At 53.5% G+C, this 16,764-nt stretch overlaps 1 pseudogene; it reads left to right on the top strand.

Moving 5' to 3' along the window:
- The first annotated feature begins 11,239 nt into the window (after positions 1-11,239).
- Positions 11,240-11,396, top strand: LOC144108948 (U2 spliceosomal RNA; annotated as a pseudogene).
- The last annotated feature ends 5,368 nt before the right edge of the window (positions 11,397-16,764 follow it).

Raw genomic sequence — 16,764 nt, 5'->3', positions numbered from 1 at the left:
GCTGCAAGAGCTCTCCGCTGGTAGCAGGCCACAAGCACTCCTCTGCTTAACAGCTATAAGCAAAAGGTGCCATTAACAGTTTGCTAGGGCACATTCAGCAGTGTGTGTATACTCCTTTAAGCTCTTCAATTATCGGGGCCTGTCAACCCAATAAAAAAATGCTTCATATTTCCCCGAAGCTTTTAGTTTTTTTTTTTCATTCATGCTGAAAGCTCACAGCACCGGGCTTTGTTACGCAAGATACGACCCGTTTTATCTCAAATAATCGCAGCCACACGCAATTGCTTCTAGGTGAGTCAAAATCTGGGCTAGTTGGTACATACTTTTGAGGAAAACCGGTCAAAAATACTAAGGTCGAGAGAAAACGGCACGCTATGACGACTGTAACAACTGTGCAGGGCTAAAAGGGCATGCGCAGAACAACCAGCACCAAACTTCAGACTGTAGCAAAGAGGAAAATAGGTATTAAATCTGCCACTAGTTGCCCCGCCGCGGTGGCTCAGTGGTTAGGGCGCTCGACTACTGATCCGGAGTTCCCGGGTTCGAACCCGACCGCGGCGGCTGCGTTTTTATGGAGGAAAAACGCTAAGGCGGCCCTGTGCTGTGCGGTGTCAGTGCACGTTAAAGATCCCCAGGTGGTCGAAATTATTCCGGAGCCCTCCACTACGGCATCTCTTCCTTCCTTTCTGCTTCCACTCCCTCCTTTATCCCTTCCCTTACGGCGCGGTTCAGGTGTCCAACGATATATGAGAGAGATACTGCGCCATTTCCTTTCCCCCAAAGCCAATTATTATTATTATTATTAATCTGCCACTAGCGATCTAGACATGCAAATTCTTTCTTGAGTTGGCGTACCGAAGTTGTGCTAATGCAGTCATCGCCATGTATTCTAATAGGCTTCAAGAATCTCGCGCTCTTCTTTGCCCCTGCCTCTTCCAAGGATGCCAGCATTGCTGAACAGCGGGCATCAGCCATACAGCAAGGGCAAGGCAAGTTCGCGCCATCACCAGAATCTAAGAAAGTGTGGTGTTCCACGCAGCCTGTTTGTCCGGTACAAACCTCTCAGCATGTAAGAAGAAACTTGTACACCAGGCGTGTCGCGCATACTGTGAAAACATTCTCATGCTTCGTCGTACAACCATCAAGGGGTCAAGCGGGGCATTAACATTGTGTTTTCTGCCCCCGCCACCTCTCAGGCTTGTGCTCGCGTATACTTCACGAGGCAGGTCAAGGAGTCCTGTTTATACGACGAAGCTTGAGACATGTACTTACCGCCAACCGCTTCGAAATCCCTCTCGATCTGTCCCCGTGCCGGAGTCATAGCTAGACATCGCACAGCACACGGGCGCGTTTTGCGTTTCGATGGAGCGCAGACAAATGGCAGTGCACGCCAGGTGTTCCAAATTACTGCGGAGCCCTCCACTGCGGCACCTCTTCCCACCTTCCGTCCTTTCCTCACGACGCCATTCGGGTGTCCGCCGAGGTATGTGAAACAATTACTGCTACATTTCCTTTCCTCAAAAACCAATGTTCATTTTTTTTTCGAAACACGTGTAAAATTAAATCGGTTTTTGGGTGGAAGGAAATGGCGCAGCATGTGTCACATATCGGCTGACACCAGAACCGCGGAGTAAGGAAAGTGATAAAAGAGGGAGTGAAAAAAGAAAGGAAGAAAGGTGCCGTCGTGGAGGCCTCCGGAATAATTGTGCGGCACGATGTTAGTGCACCAGATGATCGAAATTCTTCCCCAGGGCATCACTTCGGCGCCTTTTTCTCCGTTCTTTCTGTCACTCCCTCCGTTCTCTCCTGTCACTCCATCCGTTCCCTCCGTTTTCTTCGTTCTTTCTGTCAGCGGTGCGGGCTGGGCAACGTTATTTTTCTTTTTTTTTACTTTGCCCACACTGATATATGTCACTCCATCGGCGCTACCCGCCACGGTGGCTCCATGGTTAGGGCGCTCGACTACTGATCCGGAGTTCCCGGGTTCGAACCCGACCGTGGCGGCTGCGTTTTTATGGAGGGAAAACGCTAAGGCGCCCGTGTGCTGTGCGATGTCAGTGCACGTTAAAGACCCCCAGGTGGGCGAAATCATTCCGGAGCCCTCAACTACGGCACCTCTTTCTTCATTTCTTCTTTCACTCTCTTCTTTATTCCTTCCCATACGGCGCGGTTCAGGTGGTGGTGGTGGCTTTATCATTTTTTCGCTGTTGTGCAGCGATCGAACAAATTTAGGTTTCTCAGCTTTTCTGCGCAGTCTAGCAGCAGCCGCACTCTCCTTCCCTTCCATTTCGAGTGCGCACGACTATTCTCTCGCAAGCGCATTATATAGCCTCCTTGCGCATGCACATGTGCAGTATCGCGTGGCTGCGCCGAAAGGTCAGGCGACGGAGTCGCCCGTTCAGGTGTCGGCCGATGTGTGAGACAGATACTGCGCCATTTCCTTTCCCAAAAAATCAATTTTCCCCTCGGCGCTACTGCCACTCCCGTCCAGCCACCCGTCCAGGCTGGTACCCCTCCCCAGACCCAAAGAAACTGTCCTGTGGAGGCGTCTTCAAACGAATACATTTATGAACCCGGTATGGGCTTACCACATGTACACAGAGCTGGGGTCGCATGATTGATGCGCACATCGTGGGGTGAGAGGAACCCTCGACCACATAATTTGAGAGTGCCCAAATTCTCCCGGGGCGGGCAAAAATATTGATAGTAGAGAAGACTGGGAGACCCTGCTAAGAATCCCGGACACTGAGCTCCAGCGCACCACCATCCATCTGTCGGTTGAGGCCGCTACCAGTCAAGGACTGCCAGCCAGCCTCTAACCGCGGACGCGAAACTCCCCGTCTCCTAGGCCTGTGTGCTGGCGGCGGAGAAAACGTCTTTTCTGGTGGAAATAAAAGTTGTTGAATCAATCAATTTCGCCTCGGCGCGTTCTAGGTGTTCATTAAACTGCTAGACATTTACTCTGCCTTTTCCTCACAATCAATTTTCCCCACACCGCTGTTCAGGAGTACACTATACTAATTATAATTGGTTTTTGGGGAAATGAAATGGCGCAGTACCTCTCTCATATATCGTTGGATACCTGAACCGCGCCGTAAGGGAAGGCATAAAGGAGGAAGTGAAAGAAGAAAGGAAGAGAGAGGTGCCGTAGTGGAGGGCTCCGGAATAATTTCGATCACCTGGGGATCTCTAACGTGCAGTGACATCGCACAACACACGGGTGCGTTAGCGTTTTTCCTCCACAAGAACGCAGCCGCCGCGGTCAGGTTCGAACCCGGGAACTGCGGATCAATAGTCGAGCGCCTTAACCACTGAGCCACCGTGGGTGGTGGTGGTGGTGGTAAAAACATTTATTAATTATAGAGAGAGGTGTTGGGGTCCGTGACCTGAAGGGTCACGCCCTTACAACCACTAGGTGGGGATGCCTAGTCAGGCACCCCATTGGCGGTTGCCGCAGCCCGGGCACGCTGCGTTAAGGCCCTTTGGGCCTGGAGGGTGCAGCAGCCGGACAGGGTCGCCTCCCAGTACTCTCGGGTGGGGTTTGGGATAGGGGGTAGGGATGGGTTCTGCTGGCAGGCCCACACCATGTGGTAGGTGTCCGACACCTCCCCACAGTGTGAGCACCGCCCGTCGAATTGAGGATTGAAATGCTTGAGAGTTGCCGGGCACAGCATCGTGTTAGTGAGCAGGCGCAGGAGTACCCGCTCGTTGGCCTTCCCCAGCCCTTTGCAAGGAGTGGGAAGAGTTTGGTGGGTGGATTTGTAGTAATCGCATATTTCCTTAAAAGTGTAAACCGGATTGAATTCGGAGTCCTGGTCATCGTCGGGTCCCGAGGGAAACGCCCGGAGAGAGAGCGCGCGGGCGGCGGCGTCGGCTGCTTCGTTTCCGTGGAGGCCTTGGTGACCTGGAGCCCAAATAATAGATCGGTGCGCAGGATCGGAGTCTCGGCTACAATTTTGATAGATGCGATAAGCCAGGGGAGTAGCCCACCCTTGCTCGACGTTTCGACAAGCCCCTCGCGAGTCGGTGATTACGTATTTGGAGGAGGAGTCGGAGGCTGCCAGGGCGATGGCGACCTCTTCTGCGTGAATTGCAGACTGGGCCTTGAAAGCAAGGGCGTCTACTGTTCTGCCCTCGTGGACGACCGCGGCCGTGCACCATCCCTTGGGGTCCGGGCCGGAGGCGTCCACGTAGAAGACTCCTGGTTTATTCCCAAAATGGCGGTCCAAGGCTTCCGCCCGCGCCTGGCGCCTGCCATTATGGTCCTCTTTGGACATGTTGGTGGGGAGAGGCCGCACGTGGAGGGCGCGTCTCCAGTGTACGGGAAGGCGGCATCTCTCCTCTGTGTATTGGGTGTGCTGGATGTGAAGTCGGGCTAGAAGGCGGCGACCCGACCCTGTCTTTGTGAGACGAGTGTATTGGTTGGTGAGCTGGGCCTCCCGAAGCTCCCTGAAAGTGTTCACCATACCCAGTCCCGTGAGGTGGCTGGTAGAGGTAGAGACCGGGAGGTCCAGCGCGCGTTTCATGATTTTGCGGAGGATGACCTCGAGAGCATCCTCTTCCTGTTTCCGCAGGTGGAGGTAGGGAGTCGAATACAAGATTCGACTGGTCACGAATGCGTTCGCCAGCCGTAAGGCGTCTTTGCATCGTAACCCACCGCGCTTGTTGGAAACCCGGCGGACCATGCGGCCCACCTGGTCCCCCACCTGCCGGAGCTTGGCGAGTGTTGTGTCGCAACGTCGCTGGTTGTGTATGAAGAGTCCGAGGACTCTGATTTCCTTGGATTCCTTAACGGGGCCGCTTTGCAGGGAGAGATTGATTTGTGTCGAGCATGTGCGCGAGGGGCGCAGATGCACGAATTCCGATTTCTGCGGGGAGCATTGCAGACCACAGTCCCGAGCATAGCGGTCCACTATGCTGGCGGCCGTTTGCAGACTGGTCTCCATGTCCCCTAGGCATCCTTGCGTAGCCCAGAGGGTGATGTCGTCGGCGTACAGCGCGTGCTGGACCCCTTCGACGGCACCCAGCAGGGCAGGTAGGCGCATCATGGCTATGTTGAATAGCAGAGGGGACAGCACCGCGCCTTGTGGAGTCCCCCTCGTGCCGAGCAGGAAAGGTCCATGCTCTTGGTCCTGTATTTTGATGTATGATAGTCTGTCCGTGAGAAATTGCTTCACGTAATTGAAGGTATTGATGCCGCAGTGAGTTTGACTCAAGTGTGTGAGTATGACCTCGTGAGTTACATTGTCGAACGCTCCTTTCAGGTCGAGCGCGAGGACAATTTTGTCGTTTTGGGGGTATGTGATGGGGTTCAAGATTTCGCGGTCGAGTTGGAGCAGAACATCCTGTGCGGATCTGCGTAGGCGAAATCCAAACATGGTGTCCGCGAAGGTGTTGTGTTGTTCGAGGTATTCGGACAGCCGATCCCGTACCATCGTCTCCATCAATTTGCCCACACACGAGGTGAGAGAGATGGGGCGGAGGTTGTCCGTGTCGATTGGTTTCCCGGCCTTCGGGATGAAGGTGACAAGGGCCGTCTTCCAGTCAATGGGGAGGGGGGTTTCCCCCGTCCAGATCGCATTAATGTATTCTAGAAGGCACTGGTACACTGAATCAGGAAGGTTCGCCAAAAGTTTGACGGTAACCTTGTCCCGGCCCGGCGCGGTGCCCCTCTTCATTATGGCCAGACTGGCCCGCAGATCGTGAAGCTGGAAAGGCTTGTCCAACTCCGAGTTTTCCCTGCCTGCGTAGGAAAAGGCCGATGTGCGGCCGTCCTGAGTTGTGCACAGGTAGCGATCCCGGAGTGCCTGTGCCAACTGCGTTGTATTTCCTTGGAATGAGTGCATGGCTTTGTGTAGTTGCTTGTGCGTTTCTGTGCGGGTCTGCGTTGGGTTGATGAGGGCTCGGAAGAGCCGCCATGTGTTGCGGCTCGACATTTGCCTAGCCTCCGTGTTGCAGCGTTCCACCCAGTTGGAGTCAGCGAGTTGGGCCGCGTACTCTGCTGCCTGCCGGGTGAGGTCCGCAATGCGCGCTTTGAGCTTCTTGTTGTGTTTCTGGCGCTTCCAGCGGCGCGTAAGGCCACGGCGCGCCTGCCAGAGGTGGAGGAGGTGGTTGTCCACGTCCGTGACTGCCTCTGTGAGCTGTATCTGCTTCTCGTGGGAGCGAAGGTGCGATATGACTAACTGGGACCAATTCGTGTAGCCTTGCTTTGTGATGTTCGTGTTGGCGTCGGATGGGAAATTTTGGCGAAAGGTGGTCCAATTGGGGATGTGTGCTTGTGTGGTGGGGCGCTTGAGAGGGCGTGTATAGACAGTGGTGTTGAGGATGCAGTGGTCGCTGCCGAGGGTTTCCTCGGTGTTGATCCAGTCAGCGTGTCTTATGTTGCGAGTGAAGGTGAGGTCCGGGCATGTGTCTCTGGTCACCGAGTTGCCTGCGCGCGTAGGAAATGCCGGGTCAGTGTGGAGGATGAGCCCCAGCGTGGACGCCAACTCCGCCAGCATGCGTCCGCGCAATTCCTCCTTGCGATAGCCCCATAGCTGGCTAGGGTCGTTGAAGTCGCCCGCAATCAGCAGGGGGTCGCGACCCGCCTCTTTAAGTGCACGGCTAAAGAGGTCCGCGAAGGTCACTCACTTCAGTTTCGGGGAGCAGTATACGTTAAGTACGTGTAGGGGAGGATCCGACCGTCGAAGGGGAAGGATCCTTACCATGGCGTATGAGTACGGTATATTGAGATCGAGGTCAATTTCGGAGGCGGTGTACGACTTGTGTACGAGGAGACACGACGAGGGGTCTCGCTGGAACGTCGCGTAATTAGTCAACTTGGCCGCCGTTCCTGGCTCCTGGAGGGCGACCACGGCGGGCAAAGCCTCGAAAGTTTCTAAGTAGAGACGCAGGTTCGCGCGTTTCTGCCGGGCCTTGAAGCCTCTACAATTCCATTGCGTTACGGTTACCAATTTGTGTGTTTTCGGAGGAGGGGAACGCTTGTTAGGTCGTCCTGCCATCATTAGCAATGGAGGTGTCAGATGGGGGCTGATGAGACTCCGACCCAGAGCCAGCACCGGGTTGGGGTGCGGGGTTGGAGTTCACCGAATCCGCGTCTCTGGGAGTGCCGATAATTTTCTTGTGCCTGTTGAAGGCTCGGATCCCCTCTAACCGCCGGCTCGTTCGGGTGGTGTTGGATTTCGTGCACCAGCTGATAGCTGCAGGGACCGATGCCGAGCATTTGGTCTCCATGCAGCTCATCGCCGTTTCTAGCATTTTCTGGAAATGGGAGGTGAGACGCGCCTCCATTGCGGCCATTGCCGACTCGAACGCGGGCGGCAGTTCGGGCTCACTCTCCATGGCGTCGGAACTCGGGATACCCGTCGCAGCAGCTAGCTTTTTCTCTAAATTTTGAATTTTGGTGAGCAAGTGCCCGATCTGTGCTCTTAGCTGCTCATTTTGTCTGCGGCTTTCGACATCAATGCCGTAAGCCGAGGAGAAGGAAGAGGGTGAGGAGGAGGAAGGGGAGGAGGCGACCTCTGCCCAGCTGCTCACCTGAGTGTGTTGCTGCTGCGCCGGGGCGCGGGCTCCGGCAGCGCCACTTGGTTTGAGGGCGGGGAAGTGCTTGGCGTCGTCTCCGCTAGGGGGCGGTGGTGGCGCCTGCTTATTCTTCTTCATTTTCTTCTTTCGCTTCTTCTCTCCTGTTGACTTCACTCCGGGAGAGGAGGAGGCCGCGTTGATGTCTCCCTCGCGCGAGCCGGTGGCGTGATTGCCGCGATCCCCCTCCCCACATCCCCTTTCCCCATCCCCGCTCCAAGCTGTGCCCCCGCGATATGGGTGGCAGAAATCGAGCACATTCCCCCAACATAGCCACAAGAAGAAGACCGCGCCGCCATTGGCTTCGTCAACGGGGGCACCTTGCCTGTTTCCAGGCGCAGGCTTCTCGGTTACCCCATGTTGGGAGGGCTTGGCTCCGGCAAGATGAAGTCTGCGGAATTTTGCCTTACAATCTTTCGAGCCCGTGGGGTGGGCTAGTCCACAGATTGCACAGGACGGGTTGCACTCGTGTGGCGCACGGCCGTTTTGCGTCACAGTCACAGTTTGGCCGCAAAGGCCGCACTTGGGCGAGTTAGGCGTGGGGCAAATGTCCGCGCGGTGTCCCACAGTACCGCACTTCACACGGGCCGGCACAGTGCGCTTGTATTCTCGGACGGGGGTGAGTTCCCCGTTGTAGTGGACGTACCGCGGGACCACCTTTCCAACAAAGGTGATCACCGCGATGGATGACTTTCCGAGGCGGCGAATGTTGGCAATCTGGCCGCCTCGCCAGGCAATTTGGGCGGTGAGCGTTGCGCTGGTTTCCTCGTCGGCGATGCCTCCGATGACGCCGCGGCACACGTCCCCGGTTTGTTTCAAATGCCCGTGTACGGGCAGGGTGCCTTTGGTTGTCGACAACTTGAATTCGCCGAGCAGGCGATCGGCAAGGTGTGGATTCCGTGCGCCCACAACGAGCAGATTCTGCTCCCAGGCGGGGACGATATTTAGAACGTGCTCGGCAGTAGAAATACCGAGGTGCGAGTTCAGGGCTTTGCCCAACTCACCACGTCGGAACGTATTCCGTAGGTCGGCGGTGACCCTGGGCTTGATTATGACCACGTAGTCTTCAGGGTGCATCTGTGGCATTGGGCGGGGTTTCCACTGACGCGACTGGGCTTGTTTTGTACGCGATGAGGCAGGCCCGTGCGTGAGGGCTTGCTGCTTGGCTTGGGACGCCGCCGATGTGGCAGCCGCCGTGTTGGAGCCGGCTCTGCCGCGCCGGTTGACAAGGTGAAATAGCTCCTCGTGCCCGAAACGTGCAGGTTCCGCGGGAGCTTCAGGTTGAGGTGCCGAAACAGTCGTCCAGGCCATTTCGGCAGGGTCGTAGCCCCTTAGAGGGGCTTGGGAAGCCATCTTGAGATGCGGCGAGGGTATCGCCGCCACTGGAGCGACGCAGCCGTTAGCGGCTTCAGGAGTACACAGATAATTGAAAAAAAATGAATATTGGTTTTTGGGGAAAGGAAATGGCATATTATCTGTCTCACATATCGGCGGACGCCTGAACCATGCCGTAAGGGTAGGGATAAAGGAGGGAGAGAAAGAATTCGCCACGTCTTTCTTTCCCTTGAAAGCAATTGCGCGCTTTCAAAAAAAAAAACACTGCATGCAGAGCTGGCTCCGGGGCCCATTTTGCCGATTAGTGCGGCCAAAGCTCAGAGAGAGTGCTGCAAAAATTTTAAAAACTTTGTTTCAAAGGCTGTGGCATTTTCAGTCTTTGCATTAAAACTTCGCAAAAGTATGGTAATGAGTCAATAAAATGGCAAAAAACAAGGTTCCTCATGGGAAACATTATGGTTTTTTTAAAGCATTTATATGTATACCTAATGCACCCTGTCGCGTCTAATACCGCAGAATTTAAAGCAAATTAAAGGATCGAATTGGCTCCGTTCGTGAATCGCTACTTGGTGGTCGCCGGTAACTCGGCATATTTACATTGGCCGCTTAAATCGAAGGGCACTCTCTTGCAGTGCATGATAATTAGGTCCATTACATGATTGCGCAGTACATTATCTTCATGCGTCTTTTTCATGGAACGGACGCATTTTTAAAGCGAAAGCTTTACTGCTCCCCTCAGTAGCTTCTTCGTCATGTGCGCGAGTTCGACCTTCCACTGAGGAGAAACCACGTGGCAACTATGACGTCGCTCAGCCGGAAGAAATTACGGAACCAGTCAGAACGTCCCAAATCGAACGCTTAGCCGGGACCACAACCGGCAGGGCCATTCTAGACAAACTCCATCTGTGTCGAGATAACAGAAAAATCGCCAAAGTCTATATGCTCGGAGAAATTCAGGACAATATAATTGTACCCACACTACCCAGGAATATGCATCCTATTCATCACTCAGTGCGCCGCGCCAAACAGGCAGAAGCGCTCGAGAAACGCTTCTGCTTCTATAAAGACGAGGACGTGGTCTACGTGGACACCTCTGAGTATGGAAAGAACGCGATAACCCTCGCGGTCGTCAATAACACCTGAAAATTAGTGCCTCCATACTCTCACGTAAACCAGAGACTGCATAGGAACCTGCCATAGCACTGGCTTGTGTAGGCACAAAAGCGAGGTACATCATCAGTGACTCCAAATTTGCCATACTAAATTTTAGCAGGGGCCGGGTTTCCTCCCTAGCGAATACCATTCTCAGCCGTCATGTAATAGACCAGAAACTTGCACTAGTCTGAACCCCAGCACATGCATCCCTGCTTGGTAATGAGACAGCCCACGAGTTCGCCCGAGGCTTTTCCTTCCGGGCGGACCCGAACGAAGTGGTCTTCACAGACAGGGATCACATGGTGGCATACAGAGAAATTACGCAGCACTATCGTTTGAAACGAGCTAGACTTCTTCCAGGGATTAGATCATTGACCAGGTATCAAGCCATCACCTGGCGCCGGTTACAAACTTACACCTTTCCAAACCCGGCCCTCTGGAGTCGTGTACCCAGGGCAATTTTCAGAAACAATGCGCAAACTGCGAACTTGGACCACATAATATGGGAATGTCCTCACGCTCCCCGGGAGAGACGAGGTGTAAAGACGAAAGACCAATGGGAGATTTTACTACTGAGCTCCGACCCGGTGACTCAGCTACAACTCGTCGACTGACCGAAGCCGCCGCCGAGAGTCAAGACCTTTCGGCAGTCGTCTAGGCGGGTAGCCCTTTAGCTACCCTCTTTCTGTTGGGCATTAAAAGATTTCCTATCCTATCCTATCTCCCGGCGCCGAAACCGAGCTCTCGCTTCTGCCTAGTCACGTGAAAACCATGACGTCACTCAACGGCAGCTATGCCGGAGCTGTGCGCTCGCTCTGTCTAGATAGACTCCGCTGCCTCTCAGCCGGTGTCTACGGATTGCAACAGCTCTTGACTGTTTAATGGCAGCAATCGTCATGGATGATCCAGGCGAGACGCCTCGTGAACTTTCGGCGTCTCAGAAGACCACAGCCGAATGACTAAACGTCACTCATTACCGCCAGGCAACAAGAAAGTCTAGCCAAGCTTTACCAAGCTTAACGTTCAAGCTTTCGCTTTGGTTACTTTGGTTTAGCAGGGTTAAACCTTTGCCTATTTATTTGCTCACACCAAGCATGAATTTCGCAAATATATTTCCTATGAGAGCCAGCTACCTTAATTTGCTAAAGGCTTTCATGCATATATATATAGGCATGGTTCTTGCATATAAATGCCCGGACCCCGTAGAGTATCTGTTACGGGTCCAATTGTACTTATTTTTGAAAATGTGGCGGAGACTTTGAAGGATGCTTCACTCCCGCCACTGGTTGGCCCGGTACTGCACTACCTCCGGGATCGGCCTTGCCTTTAGCGCGTCTTTACTATCCTATCTTTCTATCCGATCTTTCAACTCTCCTGCTATCTGCACGTGGTAGCGATTGTGGTTCGTCTTGAGCCAATGAGCAGGCCTGCGCACTTTCCTTTTCTTTCTTCCTGTCATCTATCTATCTATCTACCGAAAGCACTCTGCAGTGTCTCTTCATCAGCTGCTCGTTTACTGCATCCATATTTCCCGGCAGAAGCGATGCCTAAGTAACCGCAACAGTACGAAAAAAGCGTTCGCAGCCTTCTGGCGTGCCGTGAGAGGTAAGAACCAGGACGCGAATGATTGAGTGCAACAAGGCTGCTACTTCTGTCATTAGCGGGTTCGACCTCGGCTGTGGCGGTCTAATTTCGTTAGAGGCGAAACGCAAAGGCACCCGTGTGCTGTGCGATGTCAGGGCACTTTAAAGATCCCCAGTTGGTCTAAATTATTCCGGAGCCCTCCACTACGGTGTCTCTCATAGCCTTAGTCGCTTTGAGACGTTAAACCTCCATAAACTATAAATCATAAACTACCATTTCTTAGAGCGAAAGCTCTTGACCTTCAAACCGGGAGGAGTGGTTTGATTGACTGAACAACTTTTATTGCCATCACAAAAACGTTTGTCCCCGCCCCTGGCCCCTAGTCTTGGCTCTGACGTCATGGAACGTGGCTCGCCACGCCTCGCCACAGCTACGCGCTCGCTCGTCTCGCAACTATTGAATCACGGGGATTCGACTTCCAGCCACAGGGAGCGACGGACGCTTTTGCGAGCTCACTCTTGCCAAACTGGACTGCTATCTGAGCCCGTCACCACCCCCGCCGTCCTGCGTGCTGCCGGCGGCCACCGCTGCTGGGTATTACCACGTCAGTTTCTCGTTTTTCTTCTAGCATGGCCTCGCCAGGCTGCTCCGCACCAACAGGCGACGTTCGCGAGGAAATGGACCTTCAGGCTCTAGGAAACTCGGCCGCCTCATCAATGCCAGGGACCCCAACGGGGAATGCGGCCGCCATTGGCATGCCCCAAAGGATGCTGCTCGAGTCTCGAGCACAGAACGGCAATGAAGGCAAGTGTGAAAATTCTTTTTATGAAGCTCGCCTCATCATCGCCTCAGGACAGGCGCCAACTTGCAACTGAGGTTTATTCGCTCAAGCCCTTACATTTTATGGAGCACCCGAGCGGTATCACAGTAGCCTATCACACAAGATAAAAAATTGTCAACAACAGTCAGAATTAGGGAAGTGGGCGCTACTTCTAACAGACCGGAAGATACATTCAGCACTACACATATGATAATAGTGTTACAAGGTGGCAAGCGAAGGGACGGGATGACATGATGACAGATGCAAATATGATTTAATGGCTCAGAGCCTAGCGCGAGCGCTCCGTCCTGCGCCACTGCCCTCTTCTTCATCTTCGTAACATTACCCGGGTCCTCCAAGCAATCGCCCCGATCGATTGCTTGAATTACGAATGGTGAGGTGACGATAAGCGTGGCCAGAAAGGATAGAAGAAGATGAAAGGCTTGCCGCCAAGATGACGGAGATGATCTGGTGAACGGTTGCCCCCGGAGCTTCAGGTCCAGCGGTCGGTCACCCAGAGCCGAAGGTCAAGGGTTGACGAATCGCCGCACAGCTAGGGCGGGGGTGCCGTCTTGGTTCGTGTGGTCGTCGGGTCATAGTACGTCTGGTCCTGGTCGTCGCGTCTTGCGGTCGGGACTGGGAACGGGGCGGGGAAAGCGGCTGGTCAGGTCTGGTCTGATCGAGCTGGGGTTGAGCCAGGCGGCGGAGTCCAGGTCCCCTCGACCGAGGACGAAGGCGACCAGGAGAAGGCGATGCTTCGTGGACTAAGATGACGATGATTACCCAACACCTCACACCAAGTGTTACGAGGTGACAAGCCAAGGAAAGCACGATATGATGACAGAATGAAGATATGATCTAATGGCTTAGGGCTTAACGCGAGCGCTCCGTCGTTGTTGTTGCTGTTGTTGCTTTTGTCACATGGCACATACCCACGACGAGGGATTGCCCAGGGTTCAGTGGGGAGACCCCATAGAATAGGATAAACTGGTGTCAAGCTGGTGTCAAGCATGCTTGGCTATGACAAACAGGGCGCAACCTAAAAATTCTTGCTTTAACACGTCGGGTGTCAATGAATGAACGTCCAACAAAAAACTGGGAATAATTGGCGGACACGCAAACTTAAAACCTGCTGCGCCAGACAGACAGAAACGAGCATGAGGATCGTTCCCGTTGGCGACAGACCGGCAGTACACTACCCGCAACATGCTCGAGGAATGTCCACAGGCGCAAGTCAAGTGCTGTCTACTCCCGTTACTTCTCAGGGCAAAGCGGGCGTCTGGAAACAAGTTACTTATCAACTAAAAAAACAGAACTGTACGATAAACGTGGCTACGTCGATCGACAGGGCCCCACGCAAATACCAGCACACCACCACTCTTCGTCATAAGCAACCGTGCCGAATCATGGATGAGGACTTTATACGGCTAGACAGACTCATTATGCGCCATACTGCGGCTCGTCTCCGCCTCTTTGAGCAAGACGCGATACCGGAGTTTTCGGTCCGCTGCTTAAGCCAGAGCAACCAGCTCGGTGTTGACGTGTTGGAACCCGAGGTGCGAAATGCACTTCTCGCTATAGAGTCCCTGACAATCAATGGAAAGGACATATCGTTTGAAGCGTACGAAACGGCTGGTCATAATCAAATCAGAGGAATCATTATAAATACTGGTAATATGACTTCTGAGAGACTAATCAGCTATTTTCATTGCCGAAAGTGCAAAATCCTGCAGGCGCGCTCACTTGGGGACAAAGGCACTGCCATGATCATTTTGAACGTAACTCTGCCCTACAAAGTCGGATTGCGGTCATTTACGGTCCGTGTTTTTCCGTACCATCCGCGAGTTGCGGTTTGTGATATATGTCACAAGGTTCGGCATCGCAAGGAGCAATGCCAAAGCCGGAGGTAGCAAGATGCTTCTCCTGCGGTTTGCGGCAACACGAAGAGGGCACGCCATGCCCGAACGCAGAGCCGAAATGTCAGAACTGCGGTGGTCCTCGTTTGGCCATGGCCAAACGAGAACTACCGCAGTGGCCGATAATTGTCCAAAACAGCGAGAAATAAACAAATGAATTGCACAAAAGCGTAAACCAAAACACTAACGCAAGAAAGGGTAGGCACAGGGACGTCAACACAGCCAACTCGAGAACGGAAGAAAACTCGCCCAAACCGGAGCCAAGCCAACATGGCGCAGCTTCTACACCGGCCTAAAGGTACCCCTCGCAAACTTAGAAAGCAGCCAAAACACCTGCGCTAAGTTGATAAAGAGACGAACGAACACAACAGCAAATCATGAACATGCCTTGTCAGTTTCAGGTTCGCCTCGTGCGCTCGCCGAGCAGTCTGCTTCTTAATGAACGGCAAAGTCGTCTCTCAAGGAAGTAGCTCAGCTAGCGACAGCGTTTTCGCAGCCCCGCGATAATTCGTATCGTCCCGCTTCAATGATACCCCAAGATTTCTAGCGGTCTCTATAACAACGAATGGCACAATTAGAGCCGTCCATTTTTAAAAGAGTCCAAGAACTTATTAGTCGGTCCATAGAGACAAGCGTCCACACTATCATGGAGCGTCTTATGCTTTCGGACACGTTCCCTTTTGGCACTGCTCATCTGACAATTGCGGCAGCACCCGCTGTACCTACTCCTCGGGCAGCACCAAACGTAACTGCCTCTAACGCCACACAGCCTCACTACGGCTAACTCTTTACGATCATTGCCGCGGGCACCCGACCTACAGTGGAATTGTCGCTCGCTTCGCAGCAAGACAGCGGACATGATCGCCAGGTTCCTCAGCAAGCTAGACGATAAGAGTCCATTAATTACCGCCCTCCACGAGGTCAACGGCTATATATAGTGTTGCGAATAATGGGCTATGACGGATACGCCCCGTCTGAAGATCTCGCTGCACTTACAAAAACAGCACCGTAAGTTTGGCAGGGATCAGTACATGTGCAGCTAGGCGCGCAACCGTGGTGCAACGCGTCCCTAAGCGTCGTCAGTTGCCGGGAACAAGTCTCAACACAGCGCGCAATCCTCGTCTCCTCCGTTTACGTCGTTCCCAAAAATACGAGAAATATGCCTAATCAGGCCCCTGTTGACCTCAGCTTCATCTCCCATTATAAAAGGATTTATCCGCAAGATATTATACTCTTATGCGGGGACTTCAGGTCTCGGCATGTCGCATGAGGATACAACACATGCAGCTGTCGAGGCAGACGTATGATGCAATAAGCCTCGGAGTACGGGCTGACACTTCTCAACACGCCCCAAACACACACTCGTCTAGGACAGATATGTCACTAAGCAGACACGTCACCTGATCTTACCTCGAGCACCCGTCCACAACTGTTTCGATTGGAAGTTTTAGACGATTGCATGGAAAGCGACCGTTTTCCGATACTTGTACGTTTTCGCACAAGCCAGGCCAACACGAAGGTGAAGCCAGATGCCACTACGAGGCTAAGCCGTATCACACAATTGGGTAAATACCGTGAGGTACTGGGGCAACAGCCTGCAGCCAGGCACATAAACCAGCTGGTATCACAGCTGTGCGATACCAAGCGGAGAGCCACCAAGAGCCTACGGGTTTCTCCTGACTACGCCGTGCCTTATCGGCATTTGCTCACCTTATGGAATAGAAGGCACCGGATTCTGGGACAATACAGGCGGTCTGGCTTACTGCGTGCCACAAAATGAGGTTACGTAACACAACGCTCCATAGAAAATTATGCTAATAGGCTCGCGTCAGACCTCTGGATAAAACTGTGTGACTCCATCAACGGGCAAACTCATACGTCTAAAGCATGGGCCATCCTGCGTTCCCTTCTCGGCCAGCGCAAGAGTAACGAGGGGGCGGCGCGCATTGCCCTCCGAGAAGGAATCAGCGCTAAGGAACTCGCCGAACAGGCCGCTCAAGTGTTCTTCTCGCCGACGTCTTGCCCCTCAGACACCACGTGCGAGAAAGATGAGCCTTCCGCAAAGAGCTACCCACTTAACAAGACCATTCCTCATGCCCGAGCTGGAGCATGCCCTGCAGCATGCTAATGCGCGTTGTACTCCGGGAGCCTGTCAGGTGTGCCTGACCCATCTACGTAATTTACCCCCCGAGTAGAAGCAAGCTCTGCTCGAAGAGTTTAACCGAGGGTGGGATGCCGGGTATTGCCCTCCACTTGGAAGTTCTCGGAGGTCAAACTCATTCTGAAGCCTGGCAAGCCATCACATACCTTATCCAACCTCCGTCCTATCTCCTTAACCTATTGCGTCTGTAAAGTGATTGAGGGCATGGTGATCAG

This window comes from Amblyomma americanum, chromosome 10 (genome assembly GCF_052857255.1).
Source record: "Amblyomma americanum isolate KBUSLIRL-KWMA chromosome 10, ASM5285725v1, whole genome shotgun sequence".
Taxonomy (NCBI): domain Eukaryota; kingdom Metazoa; phylum Arthropoda; class Arachnida; order Ixodida; family Ixodidae; genus Amblyomma; species Amblyomma americanum.
The sequence above is the reverse complement of the archived record's forward strand: the minus strand, read 5'-3'. Positions and strand labels throughout refer to the sequence as shown.